The sequence below is a fragment of the Hyperolius riggenbachi genome, chromosome 3 (assembly GCF_040937935.1).
Source record: "Hyperolius riggenbachi isolate aHypRig1 chromosome 3, aHypRig1.pri, whole genome shotgun sequence".
Classification (NCBI taxonomy): Eukaryota; Metazoa; Chordata; class Amphibia; order Anura; family Hyperoliidae; genus Hyperolius; species Hyperolius riggenbachi.
This window is the reverse complement of record NC_090648.1, coordinates 60,650,054-60,674,344: the sequence shown is the minus strand read 5'-3', so window position 1 is coordinate 60,674,344 and position 24,291 is coordinate 60,650,054. Positions and strand designations below refer to the sequence as shown.

Genomic DNA, 24,291 nt, shown 5'->3' with positions numbered 1-24,291 from the left:
GGGACTGTTACCCGTGAAACGCGTTGCACTTTTGGCGCTCATAATAAATGTTACTTTAAACTTGAAGTAACCTGCCCGTTGTCTGGCCATTTTTTCAGAAGGGAGGTGAGTCCACCCACTTCCCCCTTTTTAACAATTTTAACTCATGAAGGACACAGGTGATCCCACCCAGCAAGGAGGTCCAAGCCACCTTAAAATAATGATGATTGGATTCATAGAAGAAGAGGAGACTGCCTAAAGGGAGGAATATGTTAACATATTAACTGGGGTATAAAGATGAAGCAAACAAAGGAACTATCACCAGGGTTGCTCGAATGTACCAAAATTCGATTCGGGTACATTCAAATTCGGGCCCGCGGAAAATTCGGATTCGGATGCGATCGCCGAATTCGGTTCGGATTCGAATTCGGTTTGCATAAAAAAAATTCGGGAAAAATTTGTGTTCGTGAATTCGGATGGGTTTTTTTTTTATAAAGGGAAATCACATGTAAATAGGTCTAATATAAAAAAAAAAGAAAAATGTAATGGAAAACTTTTTTTTCAGCATTTCTTGTTTATTCATTGTCACCATCTTCTTTTTTTTCTCTCCATCTTTTTCTTCTTTTTCTGTTTTACCCTCTTTTTGTTTCTCGTCATCAATCATTCATTACTATCATCTTCATCATCTTCCTCTTCACTGGCATCTGGTTCTTCTTCAATTGTTTTTTCATCTTCTTCTTCACCTGGTTCCTCCTCCTCCTCCTCGTTATTCTTCTTCTTCTTCACCATCCACCACCAACATTCTTTGTTTTTTCCCTTACAGAACTGTACTGTTGTAAAATGGTATCTTCAACACCAGCATAGCTATTGTAGTGGTGTAATAGCTAGTGGCGCATGGAAGCAGCGCATAATTCTGTGGACCCTGGCGGTGGGAACACAGACAGGCAGGAGGATAACTATAGCAGCAGCAGCAGGAGGAGGAGGAGGAGGAGTAGTGACGTATGGCAGCAGGCAATGTCACAGGCCAGTGGTACCTAGCGTTGGTACCATGGCTGAAAATAAACAGCAAAGAGCAGGAGGAGGTTCTGGACAACAGTCGTGCAGCCCACATTGTGCCCAATGCACAACTGGGACAGCACAGTTTTCAACCCAGACACCTCAGAATTATTTTTTCTATACAACAGTATAGCTATTGTAGTGGCGTAATAGCTAGTGGTGGCGCATGGCAGCAGCGCATAATTCTGTGGACCCTGGCGGTGGGAACACAGACAGGCAGGAGGATAACTATAGCAGCAGCAGGAGGAGGAGTGGCGAATGGCAGCAGGCAATGTATTATGTGGACCCTGGCGGCGGGAGCACAGACAGCAGGATAACTACAGCAGCAGGAAGAGGAGTGGCGTGTGGCAGTAGCAGGCATGCATTGTGTGGTGAACAGCAGGAGGATGAAAATCAGCGCTTCGTAATATGTTGGCGCTGTATAAATACAATAAATAAATAAATACACAAATAAATAAATTCATATATAAATCAGTAAATTCATAAATATATAAATACATCAGCAACAGCAGCAGGAAGAGGAGTGACGTGTGGCAGCAGCAGGCATGTCACGGGCCATGGTAGCTAGCGTTACTACCACAGCAAGTGAAGAAACACCAGGCCAAATTATCAGGACCCCGGGAATGAAGGTTTATGTTGTCAAAGAATGATTCCCAGGCACCTCATGTCCTCCTCTCGCCGACAGTAGGTGCCAGGAACGTGCCTTCAATCCAGGCCTGGGTGATCTTCAAAAATGTCAGTCTGTCCACTCCCTCTGTGGACAGACGAGAGCGCTTCTCGGTGACCACGCCACCATCCGCACTGAAGCACCTCTCGGACAGCACGCTGGAAGGGGGGCAAGGCAGGACTTCCAAGGCGTACTACGCGAGCTCACTCAAGATGTGCAACCGCTCCACCCAGTACTCCATGGGGTCCATGCTGCCGGTGTCAAGCCCACTGAAGGACCCCATGTACTCAGCCACCATCTGGGTCATGCGCTGGCTGTGGCTTTCAGAGGAGGTTGCTGCTGCACGCACCTTCTCTCTCGGCTGCTCTACCGTCATGTAGAGCGCCTGCGTCAATGACAGCAGGTCTCCTGGGCGCCTGATGCTGCTGCTGCTGGCCGCGGGCACCGGCTGCTGTGCTGGCTGGACAGGGACAGAGGGGGTGGAAGCCTGGGGGAAGGCTTCCTCCAGTCGCCGAACAAGGAGCTGCTGCAACTTGCTTGTGCGCTGCTCACGTCCTGTAGCAGGCAGAAACTAGAGTTGGGCGAACAGTTCGGCTGTGTTAGCCGAACTGCACGGCTGCCCAACCTGTCATTTTGATGTGGCTCTTACTACTTCCGGGTCGCAATGACCCGGAGTAGTACGTCTGCGCTGGCCCGGCGGAGCGCGTCCTAGATCGCGCTCCCGTTGCCGGGCACTCTCTGCGCATGTGTGTGACGTCATGAGTGACTAGCAGAAACTGAGCCCACTTCCCCCTCAGCCGTGGATCCAGGATCATGAAGATGCAGGCGTCCTCCCTCGCTTGCATCTGCTTCACCCTGGGGTCTGTGCGCAGGCAATGCAGCAGGTGCGCTGCTTTGGGGAACAGGGTGGTCCGTGACACAGAGACATCAGGGTCAGCGTCCTCCTCTGGCTCCTGAGCCTCTTCCTCCTCTCTCCACCCTCGCACCACTGCTGCTGCGCTCCGCTGTTCCCCCTCAGCAGCGACATCCAGCACCTCCAACTCCCCCTCATCCTCCTCCAGGGATTCAAATTCCTGCACAGCAGTGGACTGCGCAGGCGGCTGCTGTTCCAGCTGGTGCCGGGCCTCCTCCCCCAAATCGCCAAGTGCCCTGTCCAGCAGACAAACAAAGGGCACCCACTGGCAGAGGGATGCCTGCTCCTGGCTCACCAGGTTGGTTCCCTGCAGGAAGGGAGCCAACACCAAGCAGACCTGCTGCATCTGCCCCCACTGTGCGTTGGTGAGGAGCTGGAGTTTGGCGTTGCCTTCCAGAGTGGCCTCCACAATGTACCGGTTGACTGCCCTCCTCTGCTCAACCAGCCACTCCAACATCGCCAGGGTGGAGTTCCAGCGAGTCGGCACATAGATGATAAGGCGGTGTGGTGGCAGGCCCTCGCGCTGCTGGATCTCTGCCAGCTTTGATGCAGCAGCAGCTGAGCGGCGGAAAGTGTGCACAATTTTCCGCCCCGCTTCCAACAGCTCCTCCATTCCCTGGTAGGTGCGCAGGAACTTCTGCACCACCAGGTTCAGGACGTGGGCCAAGCAGGGGATGTGGGATAAGTGTCCCCTGCTGATGGCAGACAGCAGGTTGGCGGCATTGTCGGACACCACCAACCCGACTCGGAGGCCTCTGGGGGTCAGCCACGTCTTCTCCTGCTCCCTCAGGTAGCGGAGCACGTTGGCTGATGTCAGACTGTTCTTCCCCAGGCTGACCATCACCAGCAGCGCTTGGCAGTGGCGGGCCTTCACGCTGCTGTTGCGTTGTCGCTTGGCGGCGGGAGCTGCTGCTTCTCCCCTGACCCCGCGTGGTGGCACCACATAGTGGGCAACTGGTGCCACTGCTGCTGCGCCCAAGGGTGGACCTGCTGCTTCCTCGCTCGGGCTTTCCACCAGGCTGACCCAGTGTGCCGTAAAGGACAGATAGCGTTCTGTCCCAAAACGGCTGCTCCATGAATCCATGGTTATGTGGATCCGCGCACTCACAGCGTGATCGAGTGCGCGGCCCACGTTCGCCATGGCAAACCGGTTCAGTGCTGGGATCGCCATGCGGGAGAAGTAGTGGCGGCTGGGAACTTGCCACTCCGGGATCCCAAAATGCAGCAGCGCTCTCATGTCACTCCCCTCCTGCACGAAGGAATATGGCAGGAGCTGGGAGCACATGGCCCGGGCAAGCAACCCGTTCAGCACCCGGATGCGCCTGTGAGCGGGAGGCAACACCTTGGTCACACCGGGGAAAGGACTCGCTGAGCAGGGTCTGGCTGCGTTTGCCTGCGCGGGAGGATGAGGAGGCCACTGTGGAGGGAGCTGATGAGGCAACTGAGGACTGGCTGCCCGGGGGAGGAGGAGTGAGTTGTTGCTGCTGTGCTCCTGCTGATGTTGCTGGGTGGGATGCTGCTGCTGCTGCTGAAATCTGTGCAGTGGCTCTCTGGCTCTGACCACAGCCTGCGCCACTTTGCATCAGCTTCTCGTACTCACAAAAATCCTCAAAATGCCTGGTCTCTAAGTGGGTCGACAGGCACGAGGTACTTGAGGAGATCGCGATCCCAGCTACACATACCTGAATCCATCTGCAAATGGATAACTGATTTCCTAACCGATAGGAGACAGCGTGTTAGACTTGGTAAACACACATCAAGCTCTCTGACCGTCAGTACTGGTGCACCCCAGGGCTGTGTGCTTTCCCCTCTGCTCTACTCACTGTACACCAATGACTGCATCTCCACAGATCCATCTGTTAAGGTTCTGAAGTTTGCAGATGACACAACAGTAGTTGGTCTCATACAAAACGGGGATGAATCTGCATACAGGCATGTGGTGGGACAGCTTTCCTCCTGGTGCAGCAGCAACAACTTGGAACTAAACGCTCTCAAAACCATGGAGAGGATAATAGACTTTAGGAGATCTCCCCCCCAGCACCTCCCCTTAACCATAAATGGATCCACAATAACCCAGGTAGAGTCATTCAAGTTTCTTGGGTCCACGATCTCACAAAACCTAAAATGGGATAACAATACGGTCACTATTGTCAAGAAAGCGCAACAGAGGATGTACCATCTACGGCAGCTGAAAAAGTTTGGCCTACCTAAAAATTGAATGGTGCAGTTCTACACTGCAATCATCGAATCCACCATAACATCATCTATGACTGTATGGTTCAGCTCCTGCTCAGCATTAGAAAAGGGGAGGCTGCAGCGCATCATCCGATCAGCGGAAAGGATAATTGGCTGTAGCTTACCTTCCCTGCAGGATCTTTACACTAGCAGGTGCAGAAAAAGAGCAACCAAAATTGCCTCTGACCCCTCTCACCCACCTCACTCCATCTTCCAGCGCATGCCTTCAGGAGTAAGATTCCGGTCAATCGCTACCAAAACCTCTAGACACAGGAACAGCTTTTTTCCTCAAGCGGTAGCCATACTTAATGCTGAACCACGTTAGAGCTGCTAGGACTTGATAGTAATCAGCACAGAACTGTAAATGAACAATTCTCACATTGCTTACTGCCACTATACTTATAATGTCCTTGACTTGTAATATACACACTGTCTGCCCTTGTATTGTTTTTGTTTGTTAAGCAACTGCCAAGACAAATTCCTTGTAGGTGCAAACTTACTTGGCGAAATAAAATTGATTCTGATTCTGACCCCTGCTGAGACTGAACTTGCAACTGTTGCAAATTGCATGGGTCGGGTCCTCTGTGCACTTAGTGAAGAACCGCCAGACTGGGACTTCAACCTGCCCTTTGAGCTTGAGGGCTGGGGTTTTTTGGTGGCCTTTGAGGCTTGTGCCTTTTTTGGTTTGGTTGGAGGTTTGCTGCGGGTGGTGGTAGCGGCTGAAGAAGCAGGCGGTGGCTCCTGCCTTCCACGCCCTGTGCTTGCTGCCTTGCTGCTGCCATGCCTCTGCACCAGAGACACCTCCTCCTCCGATGACGAGCTGCCTTCAACCAACTGTGCTGGTGGTACTGGTGTTGGCACATAGGGAGGATCCAGCACGTCGTCATCATCATCCCCAAACATGTCCTCTGAGCCCGCCTCAACCACATCCAGTGGCCCAAAATCTCCTGCATCACGCCCCTCCTCATCAGCGCCAACAACAAACTGCTCCACCTCCAACTCCTCCTCCTCCTCCTTGCATGATGATGTCCCCATTATCTCCTGCTCAAACTTCTCCACAACATCCTTGTACATGGCTGCAGTCACTGGGGTGAAGACCGAGCTTATTGAGGGCAGGCCGGTCAATGGAGTCACCATGACCTCAAGCGGTGGTGGAGGCCTGCTGCGGACCGGAGTGCTGGTGGTGGTACTGGTCTCGCTGCTGCTGGAGGCCTGGCTGGAAAAGTAGTAGTAGTAAGTAGTAGTAGTAGTAGTAGTAGTAGTAGTTCTCTACAGTATTAACTCATGTGATAGTGGGTGACAATTACGGTCGGTCAGACGCAATCAATAGGGTGTGCCGGCAAATGACAGTCACAGCAGGTGACAACAAGGGATGTTGGCCTGCAAATGTAACAATTTACTACAGAAAGGTAATAAATCACACAGTAACAAATGAAAAAAATTCAATGGAGGGTTGGGTGGGTGGGTACCAGTAGTAGTGGAAGAGAGACTACCACCTACGTAGTAGTAGTAGTACGGTTGTACGCGCAGGTAGTAACTATTAAATGCCTGCTGTACTAAACAGTACACAATATAACTAACTGCCAGATAGTGGGTGACAAATTACAGTCGGTCGGTCACACACGGTCAGACGCAATCAACAGGGTGGGCTGGCAAATGTCAGTCACACAGCTGGTGACAACAAGGGATGCTGGCCTGTACACAGTCAATCAGTAACTAACTAGTATTAACTAACAGTACTGAAGCTATAAACTAACAGACTACAGCAAACAGCAGCAGTACAATTTAACTAAACTACTATAGTACACAATTAACTAGAATCCCTAACCTACCTAAGCTAGTAGTAGGCTAAGGCTGCCCTAGGCTAGCAGGCCTAGCCTGCACGCCTAGCCTGCACACAGACTAACACTAGCCTAGCACAGTATACAGTACACACAAGCTGACTACAAACAATCAAATTACTATCTAACTATATAAGAGTACAATGAATGTGTTTAGGAGGTGTTTACGAAGCAAAACGCTAGGTTTAGCACAGAATACACTAGACCAGACACGCAGCACAGCACTGGAGATGCTCTCAGTACCAGCTCAGTCACACAAGTGCGTAGCTCTGCAAAATGGCCGCCGCCTTATATAGAGGAGGGGAGGGCCAGGCTCCCCTCCTCTGATTGGTTGCTAGCGTTGCCAGGGACTTGGCTGGAGGAATTCTGATTGGCCCGCGTCACTCCCGAATCCCGAAGCCGAACCCCACGAGTCATCCGGCCGAATTCAAATGCGCACATTCGGCCGCCTTCGGCATCGGGTCCGGCGCATTCGGCTTCGGCAACGCTGAATTTTACCCGAATAATTCGGGTAAATTCGCATTCGGGAGTCCTGGAGAGCACCCCTGACTATCACTTTTCCTTGCTAGTGGAGCTGCAGTCAGTCTTGCTGTCTTTATATGCTGGCACATGGCAAAGTCCTCAGCTGAGGAAATAAAAGATTTTACTTTCATTGGCTACATGAAGAAGGTCTCATAGTGTTATTATTTCTTTTGACATCTGGTCCTGTCGAACCAGGAACCTATAGTCTATAGGACTTGAGACTTAGAAGCGCGTTTGCGACTGGCGAACAATCCTATAGGGCAGTAAAAGTCCCCCGGGGCAAAACGTTCCCTTCAAATAGGCGGCCAGACGCAACTAGGCCTCATGTCCTTGAGACATACGGTTTACTTCGAACCGTAAGGACTTATTCAGCCAAGGTCAGTGAAATCGCCTGCTTAGAATTCTAAAACAAAGCTCTCGGGTGTCCTGAAAACCTCTTAATTGTAAGTACTACTTTTTATTTCTGTAACTTCTCATACACAGGGCTGCGCAAAATTAGAGTATAAGTTTTTGATGTGTTATGTTGTTTTGCACATGTAGCCATCTGTGGTCTAGTTCCTAAGCTACCGTGTGCCTCAACGGAATTGTAAGTCCCTTGTGACAGAATACAGCTGCATCACAGGCAGTAATATCGGAGTGGAACTGGATCAGGGATTGTGCCTGTGTTTTGGAAGGATTAACTCCCTAAGTCTTACGTCCTAAGTCACGGTTCATCACACTGAGCATTGTCAGGTCTCTGCTGCAGCCCCCGAGGTGCCTTAGCAGGAAAGTGTCCATCTTAGTGCAGGCACGCAGTCTCATCAGGAATTGTTATATCTTTGTGCATAGAAGGCAGTATATTTTCCGGGAGGGGTCCCACGGGACATTGTGAAGAGGTGTGTGAACAGGGGGGGGGGGGGGGGAGTTTAAATGGCAGAAATTGATAGATTTTTGTGCATAAATGGGTAAAAGTACAGTAAAGATCAAGGCTACTGATGATGAATATGTCATGCGCAGAAGGAACGAAAGCTGGGTAAAATATTGCAGCCTGTGGAGAAGTAAATATGGTTTTTCAGGACACCTGCACCCTGAGGGGTGCAAAAAGCTTGTTTCTCAAATTAAATGTGAAGCTCAAGGTGACAAAAAGCTAGGTCAGTTTGAGTTAGCAGAAGCTAAAATATGGCTAGAAGAGGCGCATAAGAGGCAGAAACAGGTGAATACATATTGGTTAGGAAAAAAGAACAAAGACCTGGAGGTGTTAACATGCACTCCACGTCAAGACCCTCAGACCCCTCCCCCAGTCCAGGGCCAAGCCTCACAAGTCCAAGACCAGGCTGAGGCCCTCCCACATAATGCAGATGGGGCCCCAAAAGGAGGTGGAATTGGAGGTGGAACTAAGCAAGAGGAGACGGGGGGGGGGGGGGGGCATGGGAGGTTTGGAGGAGGGGACAGATAAGCGGGGGGGGGGGAATGCTGAGGCAGCAAAAATAAGGCAGAGGGGAAGGCAGGGGTGCATGTTTCACAAGTGTACCCACCACTTCCCCTGCCATATGTTCACCTGCGGGCTACAGCCCCTGCCTATGAGGCAACTACTATGCCCATGATTCAGATGCCAAATCCTGCAGGGGGGGGGGGGGAGGCTGTGAGGGTTTATAGGCCAGACAATGATGTAAAGGAAGCCCTCCAGGGCATACCCTCACCTCGTGAGGACATAGTTACATGTATACGGGATATGAAAAACCTTCGCATCAGCTATGGCCTGTATGGGTTGGAATGTGAGAAGGTCCTTAGAGGGAAGTTCCAAACAGACTGACACATGGTAGCTGGTACCTGGAACCCCTTTGATGGAGGGGATGCAACAAAAGACCCACCTGTTCTCCCTAAACCCCTGGTCTGGGACAGCGCTGACCTGATTCAAGGATATGATGCTGTTCTTAACAGGGCTAGGGAGAAGTATAAGACATCACCAGATTGGGGGCAGATTTCCATCATCACCCAAAAAGATGGGGAGGGAGTAGATGAGTTAGTAGCCAGCATGGTGAAGGTTTTCAACAGACATAGTGGCATAGCTCCCCCTGCTGACAGAACAGCAGATTCCCCATATGAAAAATGAACAGCGGGGGACTGGAGCAGCAGTGAGTGACTACGAGGGCACAGGATGGCTGCATGGGGCTGGTAGAAGCCCCAGGTAAGTGAAGCTCATTTTTTTTTTTGCGGATGCCTTAAGGACCGCAATACGCCTGACGGCGGCGGGTCCTTAAGGCGTGTCCGGGGAGCGATCGCGTCATCTATGACGCGCGCTCCCTGCGGCGAAAGATCCCGCCCACCTTGCCCGATACCCCGCCGGCCAGTTAGCAGCGCCGGCGGGGTTTAAAATTACGATCTGGGCCAATAGAAATGTATAATACACTTTGTTTACATGACAAAGTGTATTATACAGGCTGCCTCCTCCTCCTCCTCCGCACTCTTCGTCGCACGGATCGTCCGAGGAGGAGGCAGCCCTGTAGTCAGCGCACAAAACAGGTTTTTTGCACCCATAGACCACCCGATCGCCCACCCGATCGCCCACCCCAGCCTTCAGGACCCCCCCTGACCACCCAGCACAGCAGTATTTGCACCCAAGCACCCCCTAATAAACCCGTCAATCACCCCCTGCCACTATCTGCCGACGCTATATTGTAGGTTAGGTCCCTAACTGTTAAGGGGTTATGCTGCCACCTAGTGGCAGCCCAGATATTATCACAGGAAATGTTTATTAGATGTCATCACAGGAAGTACTTGGTGGTTGTAACCTCTTTGCTTCTTACAAGACTAGCAGCATGAATAAAGCAGCTCTGAGTTGATTTGCAATCTGCACCTTCTCTGCATTATTGAACTAACAGAAACATGGTGTCAGAAGCCTGAAACACACACACCATCCAATCATCCAGCTGGAAAAGAAACCTTCAGTATACAGAATAGAACGCAGTATTCAAGCAACCATGTATGCAAACACAATACCTCCACCATCTGAGATGAAGATGTCTGGTGACCTGGCTAACAACTGGGAAACTTTTAAAGCTGAATTTCAGGACTTTATGTTAGCTTCCGGACTGCATGAGAAACCGGCAGAGGTACAGGCAGCCACTTTGAGGCGTGTAATGGGAAGTGAGTGCAGACACATCTATCGTTTTAATCTGAATTTGAATGAGGAACAGCAAAAGAGTGCTACTGCTATCTTGGATGCCCTGGAGGGGCATTTTAAGCCAACAAAAAATGTCATCTTTGAGCGCTTTGTTTTTGGATCCCTCAAGCAGGAAGAAGGTGAGACAATTGACTGTTTTGTAACTAGATTAAGGGAGAAAGCAGCCACATGTGATTATGGACAGTTAAAAGATGACTTGATCAGAGACAGGCTGGTGTTAGGTATTGCTGATGAAAATGCACGTCGTCGCTTGTTAAGAGAAAGGACACTTACTCTGGCGTCTGCCATTGATATTTGCCGAGCTGCAGAGCAAACAGACTTGCGAATGAAAGTGCTGACGCAGGCCAGAGTGGATGACAGTATTAATGCGACAGTTTCCCAAAAGCCAGTGCCTCAAAGCAACACAAAGCCAAGCACAGCACGATATCCTAACTACCCCAGAATCCCTGAAAAGTGCAAGTATTGTGGCAGCACACACAACCGGGGGAGATCCCAATGCCCAGCTTTTGGCAAGAATTGCCGACTTTGCGGAACCCCCAACCACTTTGCAACAGTGTGCCTAAAAGCAAAACGAGACCAGCGTCAGCTGCATACAGTAGATGATCAAGCTGATCTTGAACAGGAGGCAGATGATGAAGATAATGGCCAGATATACACCGCTAGTGCTATGGGGTCACCCAGCTCCCGAGGGAAAAAGTGGTTTGTCAACCTACAGCTCCACGGCACCCGACAGCGTTGCCAGCTTGACTCAGGAGCAACATGTAACGTTATGAGCCTGCAGGATAAACGCAAGATAGCTCCCAAGGTAAGACTGAAGCCTAGTCAGACAAGACTGAAGCTGTATTCAGGTGAGGTGATGAAGTCATTGGGCCTTTTTCAGACTGAATGCTTCATAAAAGGTCTCTGCCACAAACTGGAATTTGAAATAGTCAAAGCAGACCAGAACCCACTCCTATCAGGTTCAACGTGTGAACGTTTGGGTCTGATGCACATTACTATTCCAGATGAACTCCACAATATGGAAAGCCATACCACAAGGGTGCTAACAGAAAAACAGCTTACCAGCACATACCAGGATGTGTTCAATAGTCCAATAGAGTCTCTACCTGGGGAAGTGCACTTTGACCTAGATCGAACTGTCACACCAGTACAATGCTCTCCACGCAATGTTCCAGTTGCACTTAGGGAAGCCGTCAAAGCCCAGCTGGACAAACACATACAGGATGGGAACCTAGCCTCAGTGACTGAACCCACAGACTGGATAAGTAACATGGTTATAGTCAAAAAAGCAGAAAAAATTAGAATTTGCATTGATCCAAGGGCATTGAATAAAGCGCTGAAAAGGTCCCATTATATAATGCCGACACTTGAGGATGTCCTTTATAAACTGCCCAAAGCCCGCATTTTCTCCTTGGTGGATGCCCGGGATGCATTTCTACAAATCAAATTGGACATAGAGAGCAGCTTTCTGACCACCTTCTGGACACCTTGGGGCCGAATGCGCTGGCTCAAACTACCCTTTGGTGTGTCGGTAGCCCCAGAAGTGTATCAAAGAAAACAGCATGAACTACTAGCCGGCCTGCGAGGTGTGGAGCCAATTGCAGATGATATACTAATAGTGGGTTGTGGAGACTCACTAGAGGAGGCCACTCGTGACCATGATGCTAACATGATTGCTCTTATGAACCGCTGCAGAGAAGTGAAGCTTAGACTGAGCATCAAGAAGCTACAGTTTAAACTAAATGAAGTTCGCTTTCACGGTCATATTCTATCGGCAGGGGGGTTGAAGCCAGATCCTGAGAAGGTAAGGGCAATAAAAGACATGCCTGCTCCAACCGATTCCAAGGGAGTACAAAGGTTTATCGGATTTGTCACCTACCTGCCAAAATTCATGCCCCGTCTCTCGGAGGTTTGTCAGCCTTTGTGCAGGCTTGTGGATAAAGACACACTATGGCACTGGCTGCCAAAGCACCAGGAAGCAGTTGATGAAATCAAGCGACTAGTCTCCACAGTGCCAGTACTAAGATACTATGACATTAGCAAGCCAATTACAGTTCAAAGTGACTCCAGTCAGAATGGCCTCGGCTGCTGCCTATTGCAGGATGGACAACCTGTAGCATTTGCTTCCAGGGCTCTCACCCCAACTGAGCAGAATTATGCTCAGATCGAGAAAGAATGCCTAAGCATTGTGTTTGCTTGCCACCGTTTCCATAGCTACTTGTACGGTCGGGAAAAGATCACTGTTGAAACCGATCACAAACCACTAGTCGCAATATTCAACAAACCTTTGCTTAGTGCTCCAAAACGTCTTCAAAGCATGTTACTCTCGCTTCAAAATTATGCTCTAGCGGTAACCTACAAACCAGGCCCATATATGTATGTGAGTGACACTCTGAGCAGAGCCACACCACGCTTGCATCCAGCAGATGCACCTCATGTTCAGCATTCAGTCTGCAGCTTGCACAGTGAAGAACTTGACATTGAGTGCATAAACCAGGCTGACTATTTAAATGTCACGCATCAGCGTCTGTCACCTGTGTCCCCTGCTGTGCTGCGGGTGGCTGGTGCGGGGATCCCCTCTGTGCGGCGGGGGGGTGTCCCCTTCTGTGCTGGCTGGTAGTGGCCGGTACAGGCGGGGATCCTCTCTGTGGGGAGGGGAGGGGGGGCATCCCCGCACTGTGCGTGCGGGTGACCCTGTAGTGTGTGTGGGGGGGGGCGGGTATCCCCCCTATGGGGCTGGTCTTGGCCGGTCGGGGACACCCCCTTCTGTGCGGGGGGGGGGGGGAGGTGGGTGTCCCCTTCTATAAGAGCTGTGGGTGGCCTCTCCCTCCTCCCTCTCTGTCCCCCGTGCCCCCCTCACCCTCGATCCTGTGTCTCCCCCCCCCCCCGAGTCTCCCCCCTGTCAGTCAGAAGCCCTGCTTTACTCACCTGAGGGCTTTCTCCTGCGCTGGCCGAGATGGACACCCTCCATCTCCATCGCCGAAGTCCCAGTCTCTGTAATTACAGTACGCGGCTTGGTGACGTCACCAAGCCGCGTACAGTAATTACAGAGAACACGAGACTTCGCGATGGAGGAGGAAGTGCGCCGCTTCCGCCGCAGGAGCAAGCCCTCAGGTGAGTAGTAGATCAGGGCTTCTGACAGGGGGGAGACACGGGACTGGGGGGGGGGGGTCACGGGGGATCGGAAGGGATGGGGGGAAGAGGAGGGAGAGGCCACCCACAGCCCTCATAGATGGGGACACTCACCTCCCCCCCACCACAGAAGGGGGTGTCCCCGACCGACCATGACTAGCCCCCATAGAAGGGGATACCCCCCCCCACACACACAGAAGGGCCACCCAGCCACCTGCACGCACAGTATGGGGATCCCCCCCCCCCCCACAGAGGGGATCCCCACCGGCCACTACCAGCCAGCACAGAAGGGGAGCCTCCCCACAGAAGGGACACCCGGCCAGAGTCAGGGAGCATCGGGGACAATGGGGGGGGGGGGGGGGAGGCAGAGGCACCCGCAAACCTGGCTCCCTAGACATATGACTCCCTACACCTGGCTGCACATCTGTCTCCTATACACCTGGCTGCACATCTGTCTTCTATACACCTGGCAAACATCTTGCTCCCTATATACTGTACCTGGCAAAACATCTGGCTAAACTATTCCTGGCTAACTACACCTGGCTGCACATCTGGCTAACTATACCTGGCTATACATCTGGCTAACTATACCTGGCTATACATCTGGCTAACTACACCTGGCTGCACATCTGGCTAACTACACCTGGCTATACATCTGGCTAACTATACCTGGCTATACATCTGGCTATACATCTGGGTCTTATACTCACCATTAGCATGCTGATCCCTCGTCGCGTACCTCTGATAGCTTCCCCAGTGCCTTCTTCCATGTCCCTTGGCGGATTTTGCTTCTCCCATGGAGATCACATGTCCCCCGTCGATCGGCGTTGATGGAACCAGTGTCACACAGCATCATCAAAATCTCGCAGCAAACACTTTTTTTTAAATTTAATTCAATACAATAACCTGTATTGAATTCAATATAAAAAAAAAGATTGCAAAAAAAAAAAATTGGTTGAAAATTATGGGAAATTAATTGAACCACTTTTTGCACGGAAATCCTGGGGAAATAGAACGCCAATGTGGTTAAAAGATGTAAGGCTCAACTTGCCAGGTATGGCCAACCTGACCAAGTTGTAACAGACAATGGTCCACAATTTGCTTGTGCTATGTTCGCCAGGTTCGCTCAGGAATGGGGTTTTGAGCATGTTACATCGTCTCCAATGTACCCTAAAGCTAATGGCAAAGCAGAATCGGCAGTGAAGATTGTCAAAAGCCTGTGCAGGCGAGCAAAACGTGCAGGGGATGACCCATGGAAGTCAATCTTACTTTGGAGAAATACACCGACAGCTGGCATGGACACTAGCCCTGCACAACGTCTAATGGCCCGCAGGCTGAAAACTCCTCTCCCAGTGACTGATGCACTGCTGGAGCCATGTGTTGCTGTAGAGGTACCCAGAAAGCTGCAGTACAAAAGACAAGTGGCAAAACATACCTATGATAAAACGGCCAGGGACCTTCCTGCACTAAATGTGGGACAAAACATAAGAATGAAGCCTCTTCCAGGTGACAGGACCAGACTATGGAGATTAGGAACTTGTCTCCAACAAACAGCTCCTCGCTCTTATCTGGTTGAGGTGGAGGGTACACTGTACAGGCGCAACCGAGTGGACCTCAGACCAGCAGAGTCTAGTCCTACTAGGCTTACAGGAACAGAGCCCAGTGAAACACCAAGACCAGAAATGCCAATGGAGGCCACAGAGGAGGCAACAGTGGAAGTTCAGCTGGAACGTTTGCCTGAAACTGACAGCACATCGGCCTCTCAGTCTGGGGGCACACCTGAGATCCCACGCTACACACGCAGCGGCAGGCAAATCCGGCCACCAACAAGACTTGACCTCTAAATAGTTGTAAGCAGTCATGTTTAGCTACCGTTGAGCATTTACATACTGTATATGCATATTAGTAAGTACAGTGGACTAAATAACCTTACTATTTGAATGCTTGAAAGTTTGTTTTAAAGTATGTTATATATAGTTAGAAAAGGGGGATGTTAAGGGGTTATGCTGCCACCTAGTGGCAGCCCAGATATCACAGGAAATGTTTATTAGATGTCATCACAGGAAGTACTTGGTGATTGTAAACTCTTTGCTTCTTACAAGACTAGCAGCATGAATAAAGCAGCTCTGAGTTGATTTGCAATCTGCACCTTCTCTGCATTATTGAACTAACAGAAACACTGCCCCCTAGGGTCCCTTGATCACATCCCCCTACCCTCAGATCCCCCCAGACCCCCCCCCCCCGACCCCCACCCCTGTATACTGTATACTACTGTATACATCTGCCTCACCCACTGACCACCTGTCTATCACCTGTCTGTCGCTTGTCTATCACCCCTTGTCACCACCACCCATCAGAGCAGACCCTAAACTGTCCCTTGGGGGCACCTGATCACCCACCCAGACCCTCAGATTGTCCTCAGACCCCCCCTCCTGATAACCTCCCCAGTGCATTGTTTACATCTATTCTCCCCTGTAATCACTCACTGATCTCCCATCGGTCACCCCCTGTGTCTGCCACCCATCAGATCAGGACCCAATCTGCCCCTTGCGGGCACCAAATCTAGAGTGACCAGATTTTTGTGGGTCCAACCTGGGACGGGGAGGGGGGCGTGGGTGGGGGGGGGGGCGCCGCGGCAAAAAGTGTAGATGACTGAGCGCGCAGCGGCGAAGACTGGGGGGGGGGGGGTGCGCCGCGGCGAAAAATGGGCATGGCCATGACATTGTATGGGCGGAGCTAACATAATGATGTAACAGCGAGGCATAAGAAAGCAGTGTTTACGCCATGATGTGGACAAACGAGACTTTGCATCATGGGTGTGCAGAAACTGTGTGATACTAATAGTATACCATAACCACAAAGCAGCAAACATAGCCATCTATGACCATTAAATAATAAATGTAGTAACAGTTACCCCGGACACCAGAAAATAAACGCAATAGGCAACATGTCAGCACAAAATAACCGCAATGCGGGCAACATGTCAGTATAAAATAAATGCAATGCGGGCAAACGTCAGTACAAAATAAACGCAATGCGGGCAAACATTTCACCAGAAAATAAACGCAATGCGGGCAAACATTTCACCAGAAAAGAAACGCAATGCGGGCAAACATGTCAGTACAAAATAAACGCAATGCGGGCAATCATGTCAGTACAAAATAAACGCAATGCGGGCAACCATGTCAGTACAAAATAAACGCAATGCGGGCAACATGTCGGTACAAAATAAACGCAATGCGGGCAAACATTTCACCAGAAAAGAAACGCACTGCGGGCAAACATTTCACCAGAAAAGAAATGCGCTGCGGGCAAACATTTCACCAGAAAAGAAACGCACTGCGGGCAAACATTTCACCAGAAAAGAGACGCAATGCGGGCAAACATTTCACCAGAAAAGAAACAATGCGGGCAAACATTTCGCTAGAAAAGAAACAATGCGGGCAAACATTTTACCAGAAAAGAAACGCACTGCGGGCAAACATTTCACCAGAAAAGAAACGCAATGCGGGCAAACATTTCACCAGAAAAGAAACGCAATGCGGGCAAACATTTCGCTAGAAAAGAAACAATGCGGGCAAACATTTCACCAGAAAAGAAACAATGCGGGCAAACATTTCGCTAGAAAAGAAACAATGCGGGCAAACATTTCACCAGAAAAGAAACGCAATGCGGGCAAACATTTCGCTAGAAAAGAAACAATGCGGGCAAACATTTCGCTAGAAAAGAAACCTAATGCGGGCAAACATTTCACCTGGAAAAGAAAGCATTTACTCACCTGGCAGAAGTGTCCGGCCTCTGGCGCGCTGCTCCGTCCCGGGACCGTCTTGTTCCTCCTGCTCTTCTCTCCCGCGCTGACAGGGCTACGGCAAGATGGCGCCCGATGCCCTGTACTGGAGACACAAATAGGTCTCCAGTACAGGGCTTCGGCAGCCATCTTGCCGTAGCCCTGCTCGCGTGCCGGTGTCGGAAACAGACACCGGAAGAGGAGGCTGGAGCGGGGCTGCAGGCAATGAACTGGCACGGCGTCTATAGCCGCTGCCAGTTCATTGAGGAGAGAGTGGCCAGAGTCCCGAGGCCGGGACGTCCCGCTGCTAAAAGCGGGACGTTTCCCGGGACCTCATTAAGCCTGGGACAGCGGACCCCGAATCCGGGACGCGTCCCGGGCAATCCGGGACGTCTGGTCACTCTACCTAATCAACCCCCCTCACCCTCAGATCGCCCTCAGACCCCCCCCCCCCCCCCCCAATCACCTTCCCAGTGCATTGAATTTGATTGAGCTGTCATTGTATTTGATTGTGCTGTCATTGTATTTGATTGTCCCGTAATTGTATTTGATTGTCCCGTGATTGGCCCGTGATTGGCCTGTGATTGTCCCGTGATTGGCCTGTGATTGTCCCGTGATTGGCCTGTGATTGTCCCGTGATTGGCCCGTGATTTTCCCGTGATTGTCCTGTGATTGCCTTGTGATTGGCCTGTGATTGGCTGTGATTGGCCTGTGATTGCCCTGTGATTGGCTGTGATTGGCTCTGATTTTCCCGTGATTGGCTTTGATTGTCCCGCGATTGCCCTGTGATTGTTTCTGATTGCTTCTGATTCCCCACTCGCCACCACCCCCCTGTCACTATCCTAGTGATCTAAAAACAGTGATCAGTGGAAACTGTCACTTTTTTAGTATCACTAGTGTTAGCAGTTAGGCCAGTTAGCTAGGCCCCTTTGTTAGTGTCAGTTAGTGCTCAGCCCACTGCACCACAGTCACTAATTAGCGTCATCACTGTCGCTAATCAACATTGTTACTATATAGTATCTGTAAGTGATCATTACTGATTGCAGTCAGATCTATTAGGGTCACTAGCAGGGGCGTAGCAATAGGGGGTGCAGAGGTAGCGACCGCATCGGGGCCCTTGAGCCAGTGGGGCCCCGAAGGGCCCTCCCTCAACTACAGTATTAGCTCTCTATTGGTCATGTGCTCATAATAATCACTTCTATAGACACTTTGAATAGTGGTAATCATTAACAAACTGTTCCCCATCCCCTTCTTGCACCTCTGACACTGTAGTTGCCCTTAGCAGGTTTTGGTACGCGGTATCAATTGTTATATATAGAGTGCCTGGGGGGCCCCATTGTAAAACTTGCATCGGGGCCCACAACTCCTTAGCTACGCCACTGGTCACTAGGATCCACTAAAAAACGCAGTGTTTGCCCGATCAGGTCTGATCTTTCGCCTGCACTTGCGTTCAGCCCACCCCACCGCAGTGACAGAATTTTTTTTTCTGATCACTGCAAAAACCACTGTACACTAGCTGTGCACTGTAAACATCAGTTTTGATTTTTTTTAATCAAAACTCAGTGATCACAGCTTTCTACCGCTCAAATACTCCCTTTCGCTAAGTAGGTGCTCTTTTTTCTGGGTAGTCTCAGAGGAATACCCCCTAAATTTAGCAGTCCACCATGGCAAGAAAGGGGTATTCCGATGATGAGGTTCTCAGGTACATGGCCCAGTCGGATGAGGACGATTGGGACGAACCATTCGACGAATCATCTGGGTCAGAGTTTGTACCTGAATTGAGCAGTGGCTCACTGACCGATAGCGATGACGAGGTCGAGGTCCCGGCTAGAGCCAGGCGTACCACACCCCATGTCGTTGGACCGCAGGTGGCGCAGGATCAGCCTCAAGGGCAGCAGAGTGGTGCTCGTGCTGGTCTGAGATTTCATGGTGGGGCAGGCACCAGCAGCACAGCATCTCCTGGACCTAGAACCAGTACTTCCGTACACCCTGGTGAAGTGGCGAGCACCAGCATGGAAGTTGAAACTGGTTCGGTGGCACGTGCAGTAACACCCCAGTCGCAGCCACCAAGCTCCAGGTGGAGACAGATAATCTAGGATCGCCCCTAGACTTTTTTTATCTGTTCATTACCCAGGATCTCTTAGACCTAGTCGTGGCAGAGACCAACCATAAAGCCACACAATTTCTAACTGCCAATCCGAATGTCTTCCTTGCCCAGCCATTTTGGTGGAAACCAGTCCAAGTTTCCGACATTAAAATTTTTTTGGGCCTTCTCTTACACATGGGACTAATCAAACAAAATGTGTTGCGGTCTTATTGGTCTACAGACCCATCACAACATGTTCCCTTGTACTCTGCTGCCATGTCCAGGACACGATTTGAGAACATCCTGCGCTTCCTGCACTTCAATGATGACGAAACCTGTCATGAAAGTGACCACCCTGCTTTTGACCGGCTCCACAAAATTCGGCCCCTCATAGACCACCTGTCATCAAAATTTGCAGATGCTTATACCCCTGAACAGCAAATCTGCGTAGACGAGTCCCTCATACGTTTTACCGGGCGCCTTGGCATCAAACAGTACATCCCAAGCAAGCGCGCCCGGTATGGGGTGAAACTGTATAAGCTCTGTGAAAGGGCCACAGGCTATACATCTTATTTTAGGGTCTATGAGGGAAAAGACTCCAAATTGGAGCCGGTCGGATGCCCTGACTACCTGGGGAGCAGTGGAAAGGTTGTGTGGGACTTGGCGTCACCCTTGTTCCAGAAGGGGTACCATCTTTATGTGGACAATTACTACTCAAGTGTGGCCCTCTATCAGCACTTAAAGTTAGAAGGAAACCGATGCTGTGGCACCGTGCGGCATAGTCGCCGGGGCTTCCCCCAATGGCTCATTACCACCAAACTTCAACGGGGGCAGAGGGCCGCATTGAGTGCTGACGACCTGCTCGCGGTGAAATGGAAGGACAAGAGGGACGTTTACTTTCTGTCCACCATTCACGCAGACACGACAGTCCAAATTCAACGGCGAACTGAGGTCATTGAAAAACCCCTTGTCATCCACGAGTATAATACCAACATGGGAGGGGTGGACTTCAATGACCAGTGGTTAGCGCCCTATTTACTTTCCCGCAAAACAAGGCGCTGGTATAAAAAAGTGTCCTTTTATTTAATTCAATTGGCAGTTTACAACAGCTTTGTTCTCTACAGTAAGGCTGGGAGAACTGGATCGTTTCTACAATTTCAGAGACAGATCACTATGGAACTCCTGTATCCAGGAGGTGTCCGGGCCCAACCCCAAGATGCAACTAGCCGGCTGCATGGAAGGCATTACGCCTATCCGATTCCGAGTACCCCAGGTCACCGAATCCGAAGAAAACGTTGTCGTGTCTGCAGCAGGGCTGTAACAAGGCGTGACACCACTGTTTATTGTCCCCGCTGCCCTGACCAGCCTGGCCTATGCCTAGGGGAGTGTTTTGAGAGGTACCACAAGCAGGTACACGATTAGAGAGTAGGGAACAAAAGACACAGCGGTAGGCACACAAGGGTCTCTCAGTGCTATTTCACACTGCTGCGATGCGTTAGGGCAAAATGCCTAGCGAAAGTCACACTTTGCGGTCCCCCCCTATGCCGGAAGTGCTTGACTTAATGCTAGTGCATGCCTACGTTACTGCGTGGCTTCTGTGGCAATTTTGATCGGCCCGGAAGTCATGTTAGTCTATGGCGACGCAGTCCATTACTAGGCCGAATGCTACTCTTGTGGTATTCCCTGAAGGTCTGTTTTGGCCGATACGTTGCGGCGGGCTCGACCCACCGGATATGTCAATATGCAGTGTGAAACCAAACATCTGGTTTCGAGAGATCGTAATACACAGGGCTGCCAGAAACCTCTCCTTTCACTTGGGACAAAATGCGTAATGTACTTCGTCACAACTCTGTGCGATTTGCACTTCGCACATTGTCCCATGGGGGAGGAGAGGTTTGTCCTCGGGAGGTAAGTTAAAAAACAAACAAACAAAAAAAACAGGTAAGCAAAGAAGCTAATGTTTAGTTTGCAATGTTAAGGTTTTTATTAAAAAAGTTCAAAGTTTATTAATGTTAATGAAGTAATTGCTTTGCTGCTTGCTTGTTTTTTTTGTATTTTTTTTCCTTTTTCCATTCAATAACCTTCCAGGTGGACCGAGCGAACGACTAACCAGCTGCAGCACTGATGGTGCATCCTGACAGAACATTGCGCGTCTGTCAGCTTACACACAAGTCGGTGCATGCAGCGCTGCAGGACGAGATTTCTCCTCCGCAGTCAAAAAGATACGTTTGCCGAGGCATATGGGCCGAGGAGTGGTGTTGGGGTTTCATATGCTTTGGCAAGCACTTTGTATCAAAAAAGAACTCTGGCAATGATTTGTTCATCCACATCGATCGGTGTGAATGGATAAATCAGGTTTGCCAGGGCATACGAGCTGGTGGGTTTGGATTTTTGGGGCGGCAGCTCCTATGTCCTGGCAGCCGCCTTCCCCTCCTTTTTGTATTGTTTTGTCTTTTTTCTTCTCTTTTTTTTCTATCCAGACCGACCAATCAGCTGCAGCACTGATGGTGCATCCTGACAGAACATTGCGCGTCTGTCAGCTTACACACAAGTCGGTGCATGCAGCGCTGCAGGACGAGATTTCTCCTCCACAGTCAAAAAGATACGTTTGCCGAGGCATATGGGCCGAGGAGTGGTGTTGGGGTTTCATATGCTTTGGCAAGCACTTTGTATCAAAAAAGAACTCTGGCAATGATTTGTTCATCCACATCGATCGGTGTAAATGGATAAATCAGGTTTGCCAGGGCATACGAGCTGGTGGGTTTGGATTTTTGGGGCGGCAGCTCCTATGTCCTGGCAGACGCCTTCCTCCTCTTTTTTTTTCAAATTTTTTTGGCAGATATTTTTTCATCCACATTGATTGATTGTTTGACGTTCATTTTTCCTTTCAGCCCAGAGTGCATTACCCGTATACCCAATATAAGGAGTATAGCAGAAACTCCTAATACTGGGCATACATGTAATGATTGCAGAGACCCTAAAAGGCCAGGACAGACCCCACGAATGATGCCATTTTGTAAAGAGGACACCCCAAAGTATTCCGTTAGGTGCATGGTGAGTACATAGAATGTTTTATTTTTTGTCACAAGTTAGCAGAAATTGTGTTTTTTTTTTTTTTTTTCCACAAAATGTCATTTTCCGCTAACTTGTGACAAAAAATAAAATTTTCTATGAACTCACCATGGCCCTCATGGAATACCTTAGCGTGTATTCTTTCCAAAATGGGGTAATTTGTGGGGTTTAACTGTCCTGGCAAGTGGGGGGGGGGGGGCAGTGGCGTACCTAGGGCATTTGGCACCCGGTGCTGGGTATTAAAAGACACACACCCCTAAAAAATGGGCGTGGCCACAACCTGCGGCGTGCTTCGCAGCAAAAAAATGGGCGTGGTCATGACCAGATGAGGTCGGAGCTAACTGTATTTTAAAGTATTAGCTAGTATAGTTGCCCCCAGTATAGCTAGTACAGTTTCCCCCAGTATAGCTGCCCCCAGTGGAGCTAGTACAGTTTCCCCCAGTATAACTGCCCCCAGTGGAGCTAGTATAGTTGCCCCCAGTATAGCTAGTTTAGTTGCCCCCAGTATAGCTAGTTTAGTTGCCCCCAGTGTAGCTAGTATATTTGCCCCCAGTGTAGCTAGTATATTTGCCCCCAGTATAGCTGCCCCCAGTATAGCTAGTATAGTTGCCCCCAGTATAGCTAGTTTAGTTGCTCCCAGTATAGCTAGTTTAGTTGCCCCCAGTTTAGCTAGTTTAGTTGCCCCCAGTATAGCTGCCCCCAGTATAGCTAGTATAGCTGCCCCCAGTATAGCTGCCCCCAGTATAGCTAGTTTAGTTGCCCCCAGTATAGCTAGTATAGCTGCCCCCAGTATAGCTAGTATAGCTGCCCCCAGTATAGCTCGTTTAGTTGCCCCCAGTATAGCTGCCCCCAGTATAGCTAGTATAGCTGCCCCAGTATAGCTAGTATAGCTGCCCCCAGTATAGCTAGTATAGCTGCCCCCAGTATAGCTAGTATAGCTGTCCCCAGTATAGCTGCCCCCAGTATAGCTAGTATAGCTGCCCCCCACTATAGCTAAGTATAGCTGCCCCCCAGTATAGCTAGTATAGCTGCCCCCCAGTATAGCTAGTATAACTGCCCCCAGTATAGCTAGTATATTTGCCCCCTGTATAGCTAGTATATTTGCCCCCTGTATAGCTAGTATATTTGCCCCCAGTTTAGCTAGTATAGCTGCCCCCAGTATAGCTGCCCCCAGTATAGCTAGTATAGCTGCCCCCAGTATAGCTAGTATAGCTGCCCCCAGTATAGCTAGTATAGCTGCCCCCAGTATAGCTAGTATAGCTGCCCCCCAGTATAGCTAGTATAGCTGCCCCCCAGTATAGCTGCCCCCAGTATAGCTAGTTTAGTTGCCCCCAGTATAGCTAGTTTAGTTGCCCCCAGTATAGCTAGTATAATTGCCCCCAGAATAGCTAGTATAATTGCCCCCAGAATAGCTAGTATAATTGCCCCCAGAATAGCTAGTATAATTGTCCCCAGTATAGCTAGTATAGTTGCCCCCAGTATAGCTAGTTTAGTTGCCCCCAGTGTGAGAAAAGCCTGGAAGGAGGGGTGGCGGGGAGGGGGGCCGGACCCCCCACCTCCCTCACCTGGGTCCCCTCCTTCTGGCACTTCCCCGTCCTAATTAGCAGCAGCGGGCAGGAGGGGCGAAGAAGACTCACTCACCTGCTCCTGGCGATGGCGCATAGCGTCATCCTCACGCGACGCTGGTCTCCGACTTCTCTGTCACTCACTGTGCTTCCGCCAATCAGGAAGCACAGTGAGCGGTGGAGAAGGCGGAGACCAGCGTCACGTGACGATGACGCTATTTGCCATCGCCTGGAACGCAGGAAGGAGGTGAGTAAGTCCTCTTGCCCGCTGCT

The 24,291-nt window shown here is 50.3% G+C and overlaps 1 protein-coding gene across 8 annotated transcripts in view; it reads right to left on the bottom strand.

The window, feature by feature from the left end:
* Nucleotides 1-24,291, bottom strand: part of LOC137562636 (zinc finger protein 501-like) — a 268,798-nt gene that overhangs the window by 52,796 nt on the left and 191,711 nt on the right. The gene's annotated exons all lie outside the window — the stretch shown is intronic.